This window comes from Nicotiana tomentosiformis, chromosome 2 (assembly GCF_000390325.3).
Source record: "Nicotiana tomentosiformis chromosome 2, ASM39032v3, whole genome shotgun sequence".
In the NCBI taxonomy this organism is placed as follows: domain Eukaryota; kingdom Viridiplantae; phylum Streptophyta; class Magnoliopsida; order Solanales; family Solanaceae; genus Nicotiana; species Nicotiana tomentosiformis.
Genome location: NC_090813.1, coordinates 93051366 through 93064284, shown reverse-complemented (window position 1 = coordinate 93064284; position 12919 = coordinate 93051366).

Below are 12919 nucleotides of genomic sequence, written 5' to 3'. Positions count from 1 at the left end.
GAGGTTTTTGAAAGAGTTTGTTCCCCAAACTATCCGGGATGCATGGCACACAAAGTTTGAACGGTTGCGTCAGGGCACCATGATGGTGTCAGAATACGCTATCAGGTTCAGTGAGTTAGCCCGCCATACACCTATCTTGGTTCCTACAGTTAGAGAGCGAGTCCGCAGATTCATTGAAGGGCTCGATTATGATTTTAAAATATGTGTGGCTCGAGAGTTGCAGACTCACATTCCATTTCAGCAAGTAGTAGAGACTACCAGGATATTAGAACATGTTCGAAATGAGGAGGAAGAGCCTAAGGAGGCCAAAAGGTCTCGGAACTCTGGAGGATTTATTAGATTCTACTCTACAGTTATGACTTATCATGGCGGAGGCTCGGGCAGTCTGTCAGCCTAGTCCGCAATTTATAGTACTCGTAGTGCTCAAGTTAATACTTTTAGTGCACCACCGACACAAGATTCTTAAAGTGGTTATTTCAGTTATCCGGCACATACTCAGCACAAGCAGCTGTGACATCAGATAGGTTTTTATGAGTGTGGTGGTACTAGGCACATCATGAGAGATTGTCCCATACTTGGGAGAGGTGAATTTCATCAAAACGCTCAGGCTACAAGCTTTATTCCAGTTAATATTTCACGTGCACAACCAGTTAGAGGTGCAGGACAGGCGGGTAGAGGGCACCCTAAAGGGGGAGGCCCAGCCCGTTGATATATTTGCTATGGTGTGGCTGAGGCCACTACACCAGATGATGTCGTTACAGGTACATCCCGATTTGTTATAAAAGGATATTTTTCCTTAATTTGATTCGGTTATGAATATTGAGGCGAGTCCTCCTAATATGCTACGCTTATGAGTGAGCTTCATAATTTTGTGACCCACCTATATGTTTATCCCTGTTGGGAGATTTGAAGATGTTAGCCCGTGTCTATCATTTTTATTTTTTACACTACTGAGGGCTATAAGTCCAAAAGTAACTTTATATGACTCACTACATTGGGTTTTGATGTGATTTCGGAATAATTGATCTCAATTTTTATAAATTATATTCCCTATTTGTATGAGAGTTCATTATGTGTTGTGAAAAATTATTTACGGAATTTATTGAAAAGAAGAAAGAAAGGAATTTAAAATTTTCAGTTGGCACAATGTGTAAAATACTTGTGATTCGGAGTTGAGGAAGAGATCCTCGCATTTTTGTATGAGATGAAATATTTAAACTGGGCTACAAGCCGCGGTAGAAGTTATATAAGGACGGGATCCTTATGGTGAAAATTTTATGAGTTTAAATTTTGTGAAATTTAATTTGTACTATAGTATTAATAGGGAGTCATGCCTGTTATGCTTATTTGATAATCCTTGTATATTTTTCTGTGCTTATCTAGCCATAATTATGTTGTAGACATTGAGTTTTAGTCTATAAGGTGGGTGCCCATGTGGCGTTAAATGTGACTCGTTAATTTAGGTAAATAATTATGAGGTATGCATGCCTCACATTCTGTTATCAGTGTTGTAAAAATTCAAAACGGGGTTTTGGTTAATATGAGGTTAATTGATGATGCTGGAATTAATTATGAACAACTTTTAATACCAGAGATGTGGTGATGGGCATACATATGATGTGCTTCATGTTCTGATATCATTTTGATAACGTAGTGCTTGTAAAGCTGAGATTAGTGTTATTGATATATACATTGCGGTACTTTGTTGGGTTGTGGATGTGTTGTTAGGAGTTATTTTGGTGTTACTCTGGCAGGTGGATAGGCCAATTACAGGGGAGACTCTGCCGAAAATTTTGAAAAATTTGAGAGTTAGTAAAAATTTGGGGGATTGAGATGTGCAAAAGAAGAGATAAGTTATGTTATGTGTTTGAGGGCGAATGATCCTAAGTGGGGGAGAATGTAACACTATCAAGAAAGTTGATGTGTGCGTACGCACGAGTTTCTATAGCCAGTTGAGACTAATACCATGCGTTGATGTACAAATCAGGCCTTTTGGAAATGTTTGGAGTGTAAGAAATTGGTTTTAAGGTTTATAAATATAGGTAAAAGAAATAATCTCCACTGAGATGATGTTGCCGGACCCCTGTTAAATTTTTGGTGACGTAGAATCACCCGCGAGTATGTGCAAATAATGCACTCAGTAATTTAATGTCATCAGAATAATTCTTGGCATGTTCGAGGACGAACGTATGTTTAAGAGGGGGAGAATGTAACGACCTGACTTGTCGTTTTAAGAATTTAAGTCTCGTTCGGCAGCATAAGGCCCTGAGCAGTTTTGTATTATGTGTATTGACTTCTGTGCGTCGTTGAATTTAGTTACCGGATGATTCAGAGTGATTTGGGACACTTGGTCCTTAAAACGGAAACTTAAGTCTTAGGATTTGACCGTAGTCGGAACTGTGTGAAGACGACTCCAAAATGGAGTGCCGTGGGTTCCGTTAGCTCCATTGGATGATTTTGGACTTAGAAGTGTGTCCGGACTGTGAATTTGAAGTCTGTGGCTGATTTAGGCTTGAATTGGCGAAAGTCAAACTTTTGGAGTTTTGGACCGGAAGTGGACTTTTTGATATCGGGGTCGGAATGCGATTCCGAGAGTTGAAACAACTCCGTTATGTTATTTGAGACTTGCCTGCAAAATTTGACGTCATTCCGGGGTGGTTAGATTGGTTTCTGCATGAGTTTTCGAAGTTGGAAGTTTTGGAAGTTCATAAGTTCGATTCGTGGTGAGATTTGTATTTTTGGCATTGTTTGATATGATTTGAGACCTCAAGCGAGTCCGTGTTAGGTTATGGAACTTGTTTGTGTGTTTAGACGGGGTCCCGGGGGCCTCGGGTGTGTTTCGAGTGGGCTATGGGTCCTTTTTCCCTATTTTTGAACATGTGTTTCTGTCTTCTGGTGTTCTTCTTCGCGATCGCGAAGCGTCTCTCGCGTTCGCGAAGTATTACTACTGACCACTTCATAACTCTTCTTCGCGTTCACATTCAACCTCTCACGTTCGGGAAGGTTTGCCTTTTTCTTAATCGCGTTCGCGTCCCTTCCTTCGCGTTCGCGAAGAGTAATTTTGGAGGAGGGAATATTTGTTCTTCGCGTTCGCGATAAAGCTCTCACGTTCATGAAGGTATGCTTTTCCTTTCTTCGCGTTCGCACCCGTATCTTCGCGTTCGCATAGCTATGCCATTTCACTCTTCGCGTTCGTATACTGAGTCACGCGTTCGCGAAGAGCAGTCGTTAGGCCATCAGACTTTTCCTCTACGCGTTCGCGAAGCACAACTAGGCAACTTTCATTTTTCGTCTTTGCAAACGCAATCCTTTCTCCGCATTCGCGATGCACAATCACCTGGGCAGAATATAAGATTTCCAAATCGATGGTTAGGCCATTTTTATCACATTTTTGACTTATAGAGCTCGGTTTTGAGCGATATATTGTGGATTTTTCAAGCAAATCGATTGGGTAAGTGTTCTTCACCTAGAATATATTTATTTCCATGATTCTATCTTTATTTTTATCATTTAATTTGTGTTTTGAGTTGAGAAAAGGATGGTTTTGGAAGAAAATTTTCAAAATAAAAAATCACGATTTGAGGGACGAAATTGTATCGGAATTTAGTGATTTTAGTATGGTTAGACTCGTGAATAAATGGGTGTTCGTATTTCGTAACTTTCGCCGGATTCCGAGACATGGGTCCCGCATGCAATTTTTGGGTTAATTTCAGTTTTTTATTGAAAAATATAGTATTTTCTTATGGAATTGATTATATAAATTTTGTTGACTGTATCGAATTAATTGTGACTAGATACAAGGATTTCGGAGGCCAATTCGCGTTGCAAAGGCACAACAGAGTAAATAATTTCACGGTTAGAGGTAAGTATCTTGCCTAACCTCGAGTGGGGAAATTTACCCTTAGGCATTGAGTCTTATGTGCAATTTGTGTAATTAAAAACCATGTACGCAAGGTGAGGAGTACGTACTTGGTTTATATGTGCAAATTTTATTGATTAAAAATCCTTAGACGCCCTTATGTATTAAATTGGAAATTATTGGCACTTATTAAATCCTCTATTTATCATGCCTAGATCCTTGTTTGTTGAAATTATTTTTACATGATGATTTGGTATGATTGCCATCTTGATTTTTATGTGAAATATTATTTTGTTGAGTTGTTCACTTCTGGATATTTTGTTAAGATTTTGTGCACATTATGGTCGAGCTATGGGCTCCTTATTTTGAAAAATAAGGTATTGTTGAAATTTGTGATAAGTTGTAATATTTGAGCACTTGATGTGCAATCTGTGATAAGTTGTAATAATTGAGCATTTGATGTGCAATCTGTGATATGTTGTAATATTTGAGCACTTGAGGTGTAGTTTATGAGATATGATATTGGCACGTTATATTGTGGGAGTTATGTTCGAGTGTTTGCATGAGGTTTCTACCGTGCTATTATTACTATTGATTTATGCACATACGGCATAACAAGGCGGGCTATTTATATATATATATATATATATATATATATATATATATATATATATATATATATATATATATATATATATATATATATATATTTATACAAGGTGAGAATAATATTATGCGCGTGCGGCGAGACAAGGCGGGCAATTTACTTTATTATTGCGCACGTGGCGAGACAAGGTGGGTTATGTCGGGGATTGAATTGTGATGACTTGTGATGGCCTGGGGGAATTGTTGTTGTTGCATATTTACTTTTGGGACTACGAGACGGTATCTCGGGAGTGCCTTTGTTGACATTCTCTATGGTTTTACTTGTCTTCGGTTATTTTGTATTTCCGTGATAGGTAAATTGTTTTGTTCTTCTATGATATAATATTTGATTTTATTATGTGTTTGTATCCCTTGTTGTAATGTGTTGGCTTTGGCTCTTGTACGAGACTCTGAGGATTTTTGGTTCTAGTCTTTATTAGTTTTCATGGTTAAGTTATTTTTAATAAAAGAAATTGTTGTATGCTTTAATTCTTATAAGTTTTACATCCAAATCAGCAACTATCGGGTTCTTCATTTTAATTGAAATGTTATTTTCTTCACCCAAATGATTTCTAAAATAAATTCAATTCTTTGTTGATTTTCTTACTTGACTTAAAAATTTTAAACTTACTTTATCGGAAATAAATTGATCGTGTGGATCTTATATACATTGATTTTATTGGCACGTGAGTAGTCCGTGCAGTTGTGATAGAAATATGGGCACGAGGTGCCGTGAAAATATGAAGGTGGATTGAGACCCGTATTTTTTGATTATGAAATGAGGTGTCACATGGTGACTTTTAAATTGAAGAATTATATTTTAAAGATATTTATTTGAAAGAGTTTTATATTTGAAGGATACTTATTTGAAGAAATAAATTTGTAGGGTATTTATTTGAAGAAATTATATGTGAAAGGCTTGTTTAATTGGTTGTACTTGTGTTTTTTCTTATTCGCCTGAGTAATAATTATGGTGGTCTTGCTGCCTTACTGTTTATATCACTAGTTGATTATTATTGCTATCATTGCTATTTGTTTTCGATTATTTTAGTATGACGCAGGTTATTTGACAAGTGAGTGTCTTGACAGTACCTCGTCACTACTCTACTGAGGTTAGTCTTGGTACTTACTGGGTACCAACTGTGGTGTACTCATACTACACTTCTGCACATTTTTGCGCAACGCCATGTAATGTGGAGTCGGTTGACCGCTTGCTAACGGTACAAATCTGGCTGTGGAGACTCAAGGTAAACCTGTTGCTGCGTTCGCAGGCTTTGGAGTCACCTTCTAAAATTATACTTGCACTGTTTTATCTCTATTTCAAAACAGTTGTATTTATAGGCTTTCTAGTACTTCAGTAGAGCTTATGGATTGTACTACCGATTTTGGGATTGTAAGTATTGTATAGAGATGTCTACTTCGCATTTGTCCGGCGTTAATTAATATGGTTATTATTTCCGTAAATGTTAGGCTTACCTAGTCCCTAAGACTAGGTGCCATCAAGGTACCCAACAGAGAAAAAATTGGGTCGTGACAGAACTCAACTCGGGGACTGTCGTGAAACTCATGAAATCGGTAATCGAAGAAGGTCATGCAAACTCCACAAGTCTAACCTGGGATTGGAGAAATAAATATATAGAGTACTTCAAGAACGGGAAACTTCCATCGGATCCAATGGAATCGAGAGCTCTACGCATAAAAGCTGCATGGTTCACCTTATCCAATGATGGAACACTGTTTAGAATGACCTTCGATGGTCCACTAGCAATATGTTTGGGTCCGAGAGATACCGACTACATCTTACGTGAGATTCACGAGGGCACCTGTGGGAATCATTCCGGTGCCGATTCATTAGTCCACAAAATAATCAGAGCAAGATATTATTGGATCGATATGGATAAAGATGCAAGGGAGTTCGTTCGAAAATGCAACAAATGTTAAAGACATGAACCCATGATTCATCAACCCGGGGAACTCCTCCACTCGATCCTGTCTCCATGGCCTTTCATGAAATGGGGAATGGACATTGTCGGCCCCCTCCCATCGGCCCCAGGTAAGGCTCAGTTTATTTTGTTTATGACTGATTATTTCTCTAAATGAGTTGAAACATAGGCTTTCGAGAAAGTGAGAGAAAAGGAAGTAATAGACATCATTTGGGACCACATCATATGTCGGTTCGGGATGTCATCCGAGATTGTATGTGACAATGGAAAGCAATTCATCGGCAGTAAAGTAACTAAATTTCTCGAAGACCACAAAATCAAAAGGATCCTATCAATATCTTATTATCCCAGCGGGAACGGACATGCCGAATCGACCAACAAAACCATCATCCAAAATCTTAAGAAAAGATTAACCAACGCTAAAGGAAAATGGAGAGAAATATTACCCGAAGTCCTATGGGCATACCGCACAACATCAAAATCCAGTACCGGAGCAACACCGTTCTCGTTGTTTTACGGCACAGAAGCTCTTATCCCGGTAGAGGTCGAAAAACCTAGCATTAGGTTTCGATATGCAACTAATGAGTCGAATAACGAGACAATGAACACGAGGCTAGAATTATTGGACAAAAAATGAGAAGCATCTCTCGTCCGATTAGCCGCCCAAAAACAGCGGATCGAAAGGTATTATAATCGAAGAACCAATCTTCGATATTTTAAAATCGGGGAATTAGTGCTAAGGAAAGTCGCCCTCAACACCCGAAATCCAAATGAAGGAAAACTGGGTCCGAACTGGGAAGGACCGTATCAGGTTCTCGAAATCGTTGGAAAAGGATCCTACAAGCTCGGTGTAATAAACGGCAAACAACTACCAAGCAATTGGAACGTGTCGCACCTAAAACGATACTACTCTTAAGATACGACCCTTCTATGTTCATTTATATTTAGAAATTAACCCTTGCAGGTGTTCGATGAGAAACAGGGATGTGATATCCAACTCGAAGCCTTTAGGCCTGAAAGCACGCGTTACACTCTTTTTCCCTTAGATCGGTTTTGTCCTAAATGGGTTTTTCGGCAAGGTTTTTAATGAGGCAACCATTGATCGTTCTAACTTAGAACAATTCAACAGTATCCGAGGCCACTTTACAATCAACCTCGAATACTGGGGGGCATTACCCTTGAATATATCGAGGTCCATAATCAAGTCCGATGCAAGGAAGTTACTTCATGACAACAGGGTTTCGCTAAGAAAAATTGTAAGAGCCAAATGGTCAAAACGAACCATGCTCGTGTAGTTTGCTCGATCCCTGATACAAAACATGAACACATGTATAATGACATAAAGAGAAATTTCTTCTTTACCGATATCTCATATCTCAGAATCTATCCTCTACTTCATGATCTAATTATGCAAACAGGCTTAAGGGCCGATCATTACCCCATAAATCGGGGACTGCCAACCGAAAAATCAACGAGATCAAGCCCCACATAAGCCTAAGGGCTACATCTTTTCGAGTTCGAGCAAAACTCTCACTTGACCATAAAATCCTACGGGCTACTCTTACTTCGAGTTCGAGCAATCACTCATTTGACTATTAAGCCTACGTGCTACATTACTTCGAGTTTGAGCAATCACTCACTCGACTACTAAGTCTACGAGATACTCTTACTTTGAGTTCAAGCAATCACTCACTCTACTATTAAGCCTACGGGCTACTCTTACTTCAAGTTCGAGCAAAACTCTCACTCGACCATAAAGCCTACGGGCTACGTTACTTCGAGTTCTAGCAAACACTCACTCGACTATTAAGCCTAAGAGCTACTCTTACTTCGAGTTCGAGCAAGCTCTCACTCGACCATAAAGCCTACAGGCTACATTACTTCAAGTTCGAGCAAGCACTCACTCGACTACTAAGCCTACAGGCTACATTACTTCGAGTTCGAGCAATCACTCACTTGACTATTAAGCCTAAGGGTTACTCTTACTTCGAGTTCGAGCAAACACTCACTCGACTATTAAGCCTAAGGTCTACTCTTACTTCGAGTTCGAGCAAGCTCTCACTCGACCATAAAGCCTATGGGCTACATCACTTCGAGTTCGAGCAAAACTCTCACTCGACCATAAAGCCTACGGGTTATGTTACTTCGAGTTCGAGCAAACACTCACTCGACTATTAAGCCTAAGGGCTACTCTTACTTCAAGTTCGAGCAAGCTCTCACTCGACCATAAAGCCTACGGGCTACATTACTTCGAGTTCGAGCAATCACTCACTCGACTATTAAGCCTAAGGGCTACTCTTACTTCGAGTTCGAGCAAGCACTCACTCGACTACTAAGCCTACGGGCTACTCTTGCTTCGAGTTCGAGCAAACATACTCGACTATTAAGCCTAAAGGCTATTTTTAATTCAAGTTCAAGCAAACGCTCACTCGGTTATAAAGACTACAAGGTCTGACTTTGATCAAATTGCCTAAGGCCTCGAACTTATGAAAACTTTCATAAGGCATGAATGAAACAAAATCTTCACAAGGAAGAAAATGAAACAAAGACAAGTCGGGAAAGGAAAAGATCTTCATATACATGAGTATTTACAAGGTCCGATGATAATTGGGCTCGAGCAACCTCTTTCTCTGCAGCAAGGCGGTCCATACCTTCTTTCCACCCCAAGGTCCCCACCTTTATTATATCGACCTCCTCACGGAGCTGCCCGATCATCTCGAGCTTCTGCTGCATCTGTGAGATCAAAATATTTGCCTCTGATCCCGAATCGAACCCATGAGATTTTAAGATTTTCATTACCTGCTCGGTCAGATCGGTCTAAGCTTGGTGAGCCTTGGTTAACTCGGCTCGGAGGTCCTTGGTCTCATCTTCTCTTTGTTCACAAAGAAGTCTGAGGGCATTTATCTCCCCCATGAGCCTTCAGAGGTCTGCCTCTTACCAACTCATCCCAGCTCGGGACCGAGAACATGCTTCCCAATGAAGGGCTGAGGAGATAGAAAATAAGTTAGAAGAGGAAAACAAACACAAATAATACCAACCAAGAGAGTTAACGCTTACTCGATTCAGAGCTCGCTGCACTTCGTTAAAAAGGCCCGATGCCTCACCCAAGTACTTTCTCGATACTTCCAAATCGCTCAGGCCAGTAGCATCTTCGACCCCAGTAAAATAATCACGAAAGGGATATTTCCTTCCGTGGCCTCCTTCGACAGAAAGGGTTTTCAAGGCTCGAGCCTCTCGAATAATTTCCTCGGAAAACGAGGGGAGCAGCGGGGAGCCTCCAATTTCTATTGCCCCAAGTGAATCACTTGGGGCGTTCTCTCCATCTCGAGGGGCCTCGAGACCATCTCCCGCAGTCGTACCCACCATTGGCTCATTATGGTGGGAGGTAGCCTCGATCCTCGATGACTCGGGGACTTCAACCAATTCTCTTCCCGAGACTCCCTCATCACAAAATAGAATATTTGCGGCCTTCATCGATTCAGTAGCCTTTGGAGCCTCGACGCACTTCTTCACTCGGGCCACCAGAATGGACCCATCATTTTCTTCTTCTTCTTCTTCATCCCTTAGACGCCGAACCGATTCTTTGGTCAAAAGAATGGTATTATTCCTCGACTTACGAGCCATCCTTGTCTTATATTTTGGAACCGGGGTCGAAGTCTCTTCCTTGCCAGACGGGGGCCTCATGACCGCATCTTTGCCCAGGCCTACACACAAGAAAATTTGTTAAGTATAAAAAAAGGCATTTTGTTCGAATCGTCAAAGTCATGGGAAAGAGGCTTACCATGAGTTTTAGCCTCCCATCGGCCCTTTGATAAGTCGCGCCACTAGCGCTCGGCATAGGTGGAGGTCGAAGCCACGTCCTGTACCTAGCTCTTAAGGTTAGGAATAGCACCGGGCATCCAAGCAACCTCTATATCATGGAAAAGGATATCGGTGAGAAAGAAACGAAGGAGAAAGAAACAATAGGAGCTAACAGTAGAATTATACTTATGCTTCATGTTCCATTCCTCGAGAAACGGCATCTTCTCGGCCGGGATTAGATCGGAGGTCTTCACTCGAACGAACTTGCCCATCCAGCCTCGGTCCTTCTCCTCGTTTATGCTCGAGAACAACACTTTGTTAGCCCGGCGCTGGAGTTTTATTAACCCACCTCGATAAAGGCGGGGGTTGTATAATATGATGAGATGGTCGAGGGTGAAAGGCATCCCCTCAATTTTGTTCACGAAGAAGCGGATCAAAATAATGATCCGCCAAAATGAAGGATTGATGTGGCCTAGGGTTGTTCGGTATTGGCGGCAAAAATCGATGACAACAGGGTCGAGCGGGCCCAACGCAAAAGGGTAAGTATACACGCTTAAAAATACTTTCACATGGGTAGTAATATCTTCTTCGGGAGCCAGGATTATCACTTCTTTGTTCTCCCAGTTGTAATCTTTCTTTAACTGTTCAAGATGTCCCTCGGTTATCGAGCACATATACCTCGATACTGGCTCGCATTGACCGTGAACTGGCGAGGCTTTGTCGATCTTAAAATCAGAGGTAAGAACACACCCCCCGGGAACATACTCCTCAGGTCGTGGCTCTACCGGTGTTTTGTCGTTGGTGGGCCACGAAGAAGAATCTTTTTCTTTTTGGGGAACAGTTTTTGACGTTTTCGCCATTTAGATGTGAATATTGAAAACAGAAAGAGATGACAAAGATTTGGTGTTTTTAAGAGAGATTTTGTAAGTTAGAATCACAGATTCACAGATGAAGAACTCAGAAGATACAATAAGAACTTAGTATATTTGATTGGAGATCTGAAAGTAAAAAATGGTGAAGAGAGGAGCTATTTATAGAATTGGTAATGGCGGTTCAATATCAGCAGCGCCCGACCATCTTCTGACACTCATTTAATGCCTTAGTAACTGAACCGACGGGACAACTATCACATACGTCATGATCGGGTTTGATGCAAACGTCAATTTATATCTAGTCATACCATTGGAAAATCATATTGTTTCTCACTACATTCTTCCCAGAAACGAGGGGACTATATGTATACGGTTAAAACGGTTTCGACCTTCGTATGACTAGTCAAGATTGGAACATAATAGACCGAAGGTTATCTTCATAATATTCAGATGAGATTCTAAGCCAGGTTACCGAGCTCAAAATTCTTGGACCGATCGAATGCCGAGCTCGAGTCCTAACCGAACTATGATGTGAGGTGGTGTCATAGAGCCTAAGAGCCATAGACCGACCAATATCGATCCCGAGTCGATATCGAGCCTCGAGTTAATATCAGGCTCTAAATCTGGAAATTAATCAATACCAAATCCGATCAAGATCGAGCCAAGAGACAAGAGCCGTTACGTCCGCACTGAGGGAGAGAATCTCAGCGGGAATTAGGGAAAAGCTAATCTATCATGGATTCCCCACTATGTAATTTTAATTATATCCAAGGTAGGATCCCTCCACTATAAGAGGGATGACTATTATTTCTGTAAGGGCATCCGGCATCAAGGCATTCATACACTCTCATATTATTGATATTCACAGAGAAAAATATACTGATATTCATATAGAGATTATCCCTTTTTGGGCTTAGTATATTGATTCATCTTGCTTGTTCATAAAACATTTTCCACTTAGTTTGGTTTGTATTTCATTCTTTATATTGTCAATACTCAATATATTTCTATTTACTTTCCGATTTGTGCCAAGTTATACCACGTATCCTTAGAACTACATAAAAATTTAACTCTGTCCATTTTTCGAGTAAACATTGGGTATTATAAACGCCTCCACCAATGCGTGATCCTCAACTGCGCTGACAAAGAAGACACGTCACATTTTAAGCCTTTTATAGTTTGACAAGTCTAATGAGTATGTCCCTGTATACGGTCAAAACCGATTTTGACCTTCGTATGACTAGTCAAGATTGGAACATAATGGACCGAAGGCCATATTCATAATATCGGGATAAGATTCGAAGCCAGGTTACAAAGCTCAAATTTCTGGGACCGATCGAATGCCTAGCTCGAACTCATTACCGAGCTCGAGTCCAAATCGAACTATCATGTGAGGTGGTGTCATCGAGCCTAAGAGCTAGAGACCGACCAATATCGATCCCGAGTCGATATCGGGCCTCGAGTTAATATCGAGCTCTAAATCTAGAAATCGACCAATACCAAATCCGATCAAGATCGAGCCAAGAGACAAGAGCCGTTACGGCCGCACTGAGGGAGAGAATCTCGGCAGGAATTAGGGAAAAGCTAATCTATCATGGGTTCCCCACTATGTATTTTTAATTATATCCAAAGTAGGATCTTTCCACTATAAAAGGGATGGCTATTATTTCTGTAAGGGCATCCGACATCAAGGCATTCATACACTCTCATATTATTGATATTCACAGAGAAAAACATATTGATATTCATATAGAGATTATCCCTTTTTGGGCTTAGTATATTGATTCATCTTGCTTGTT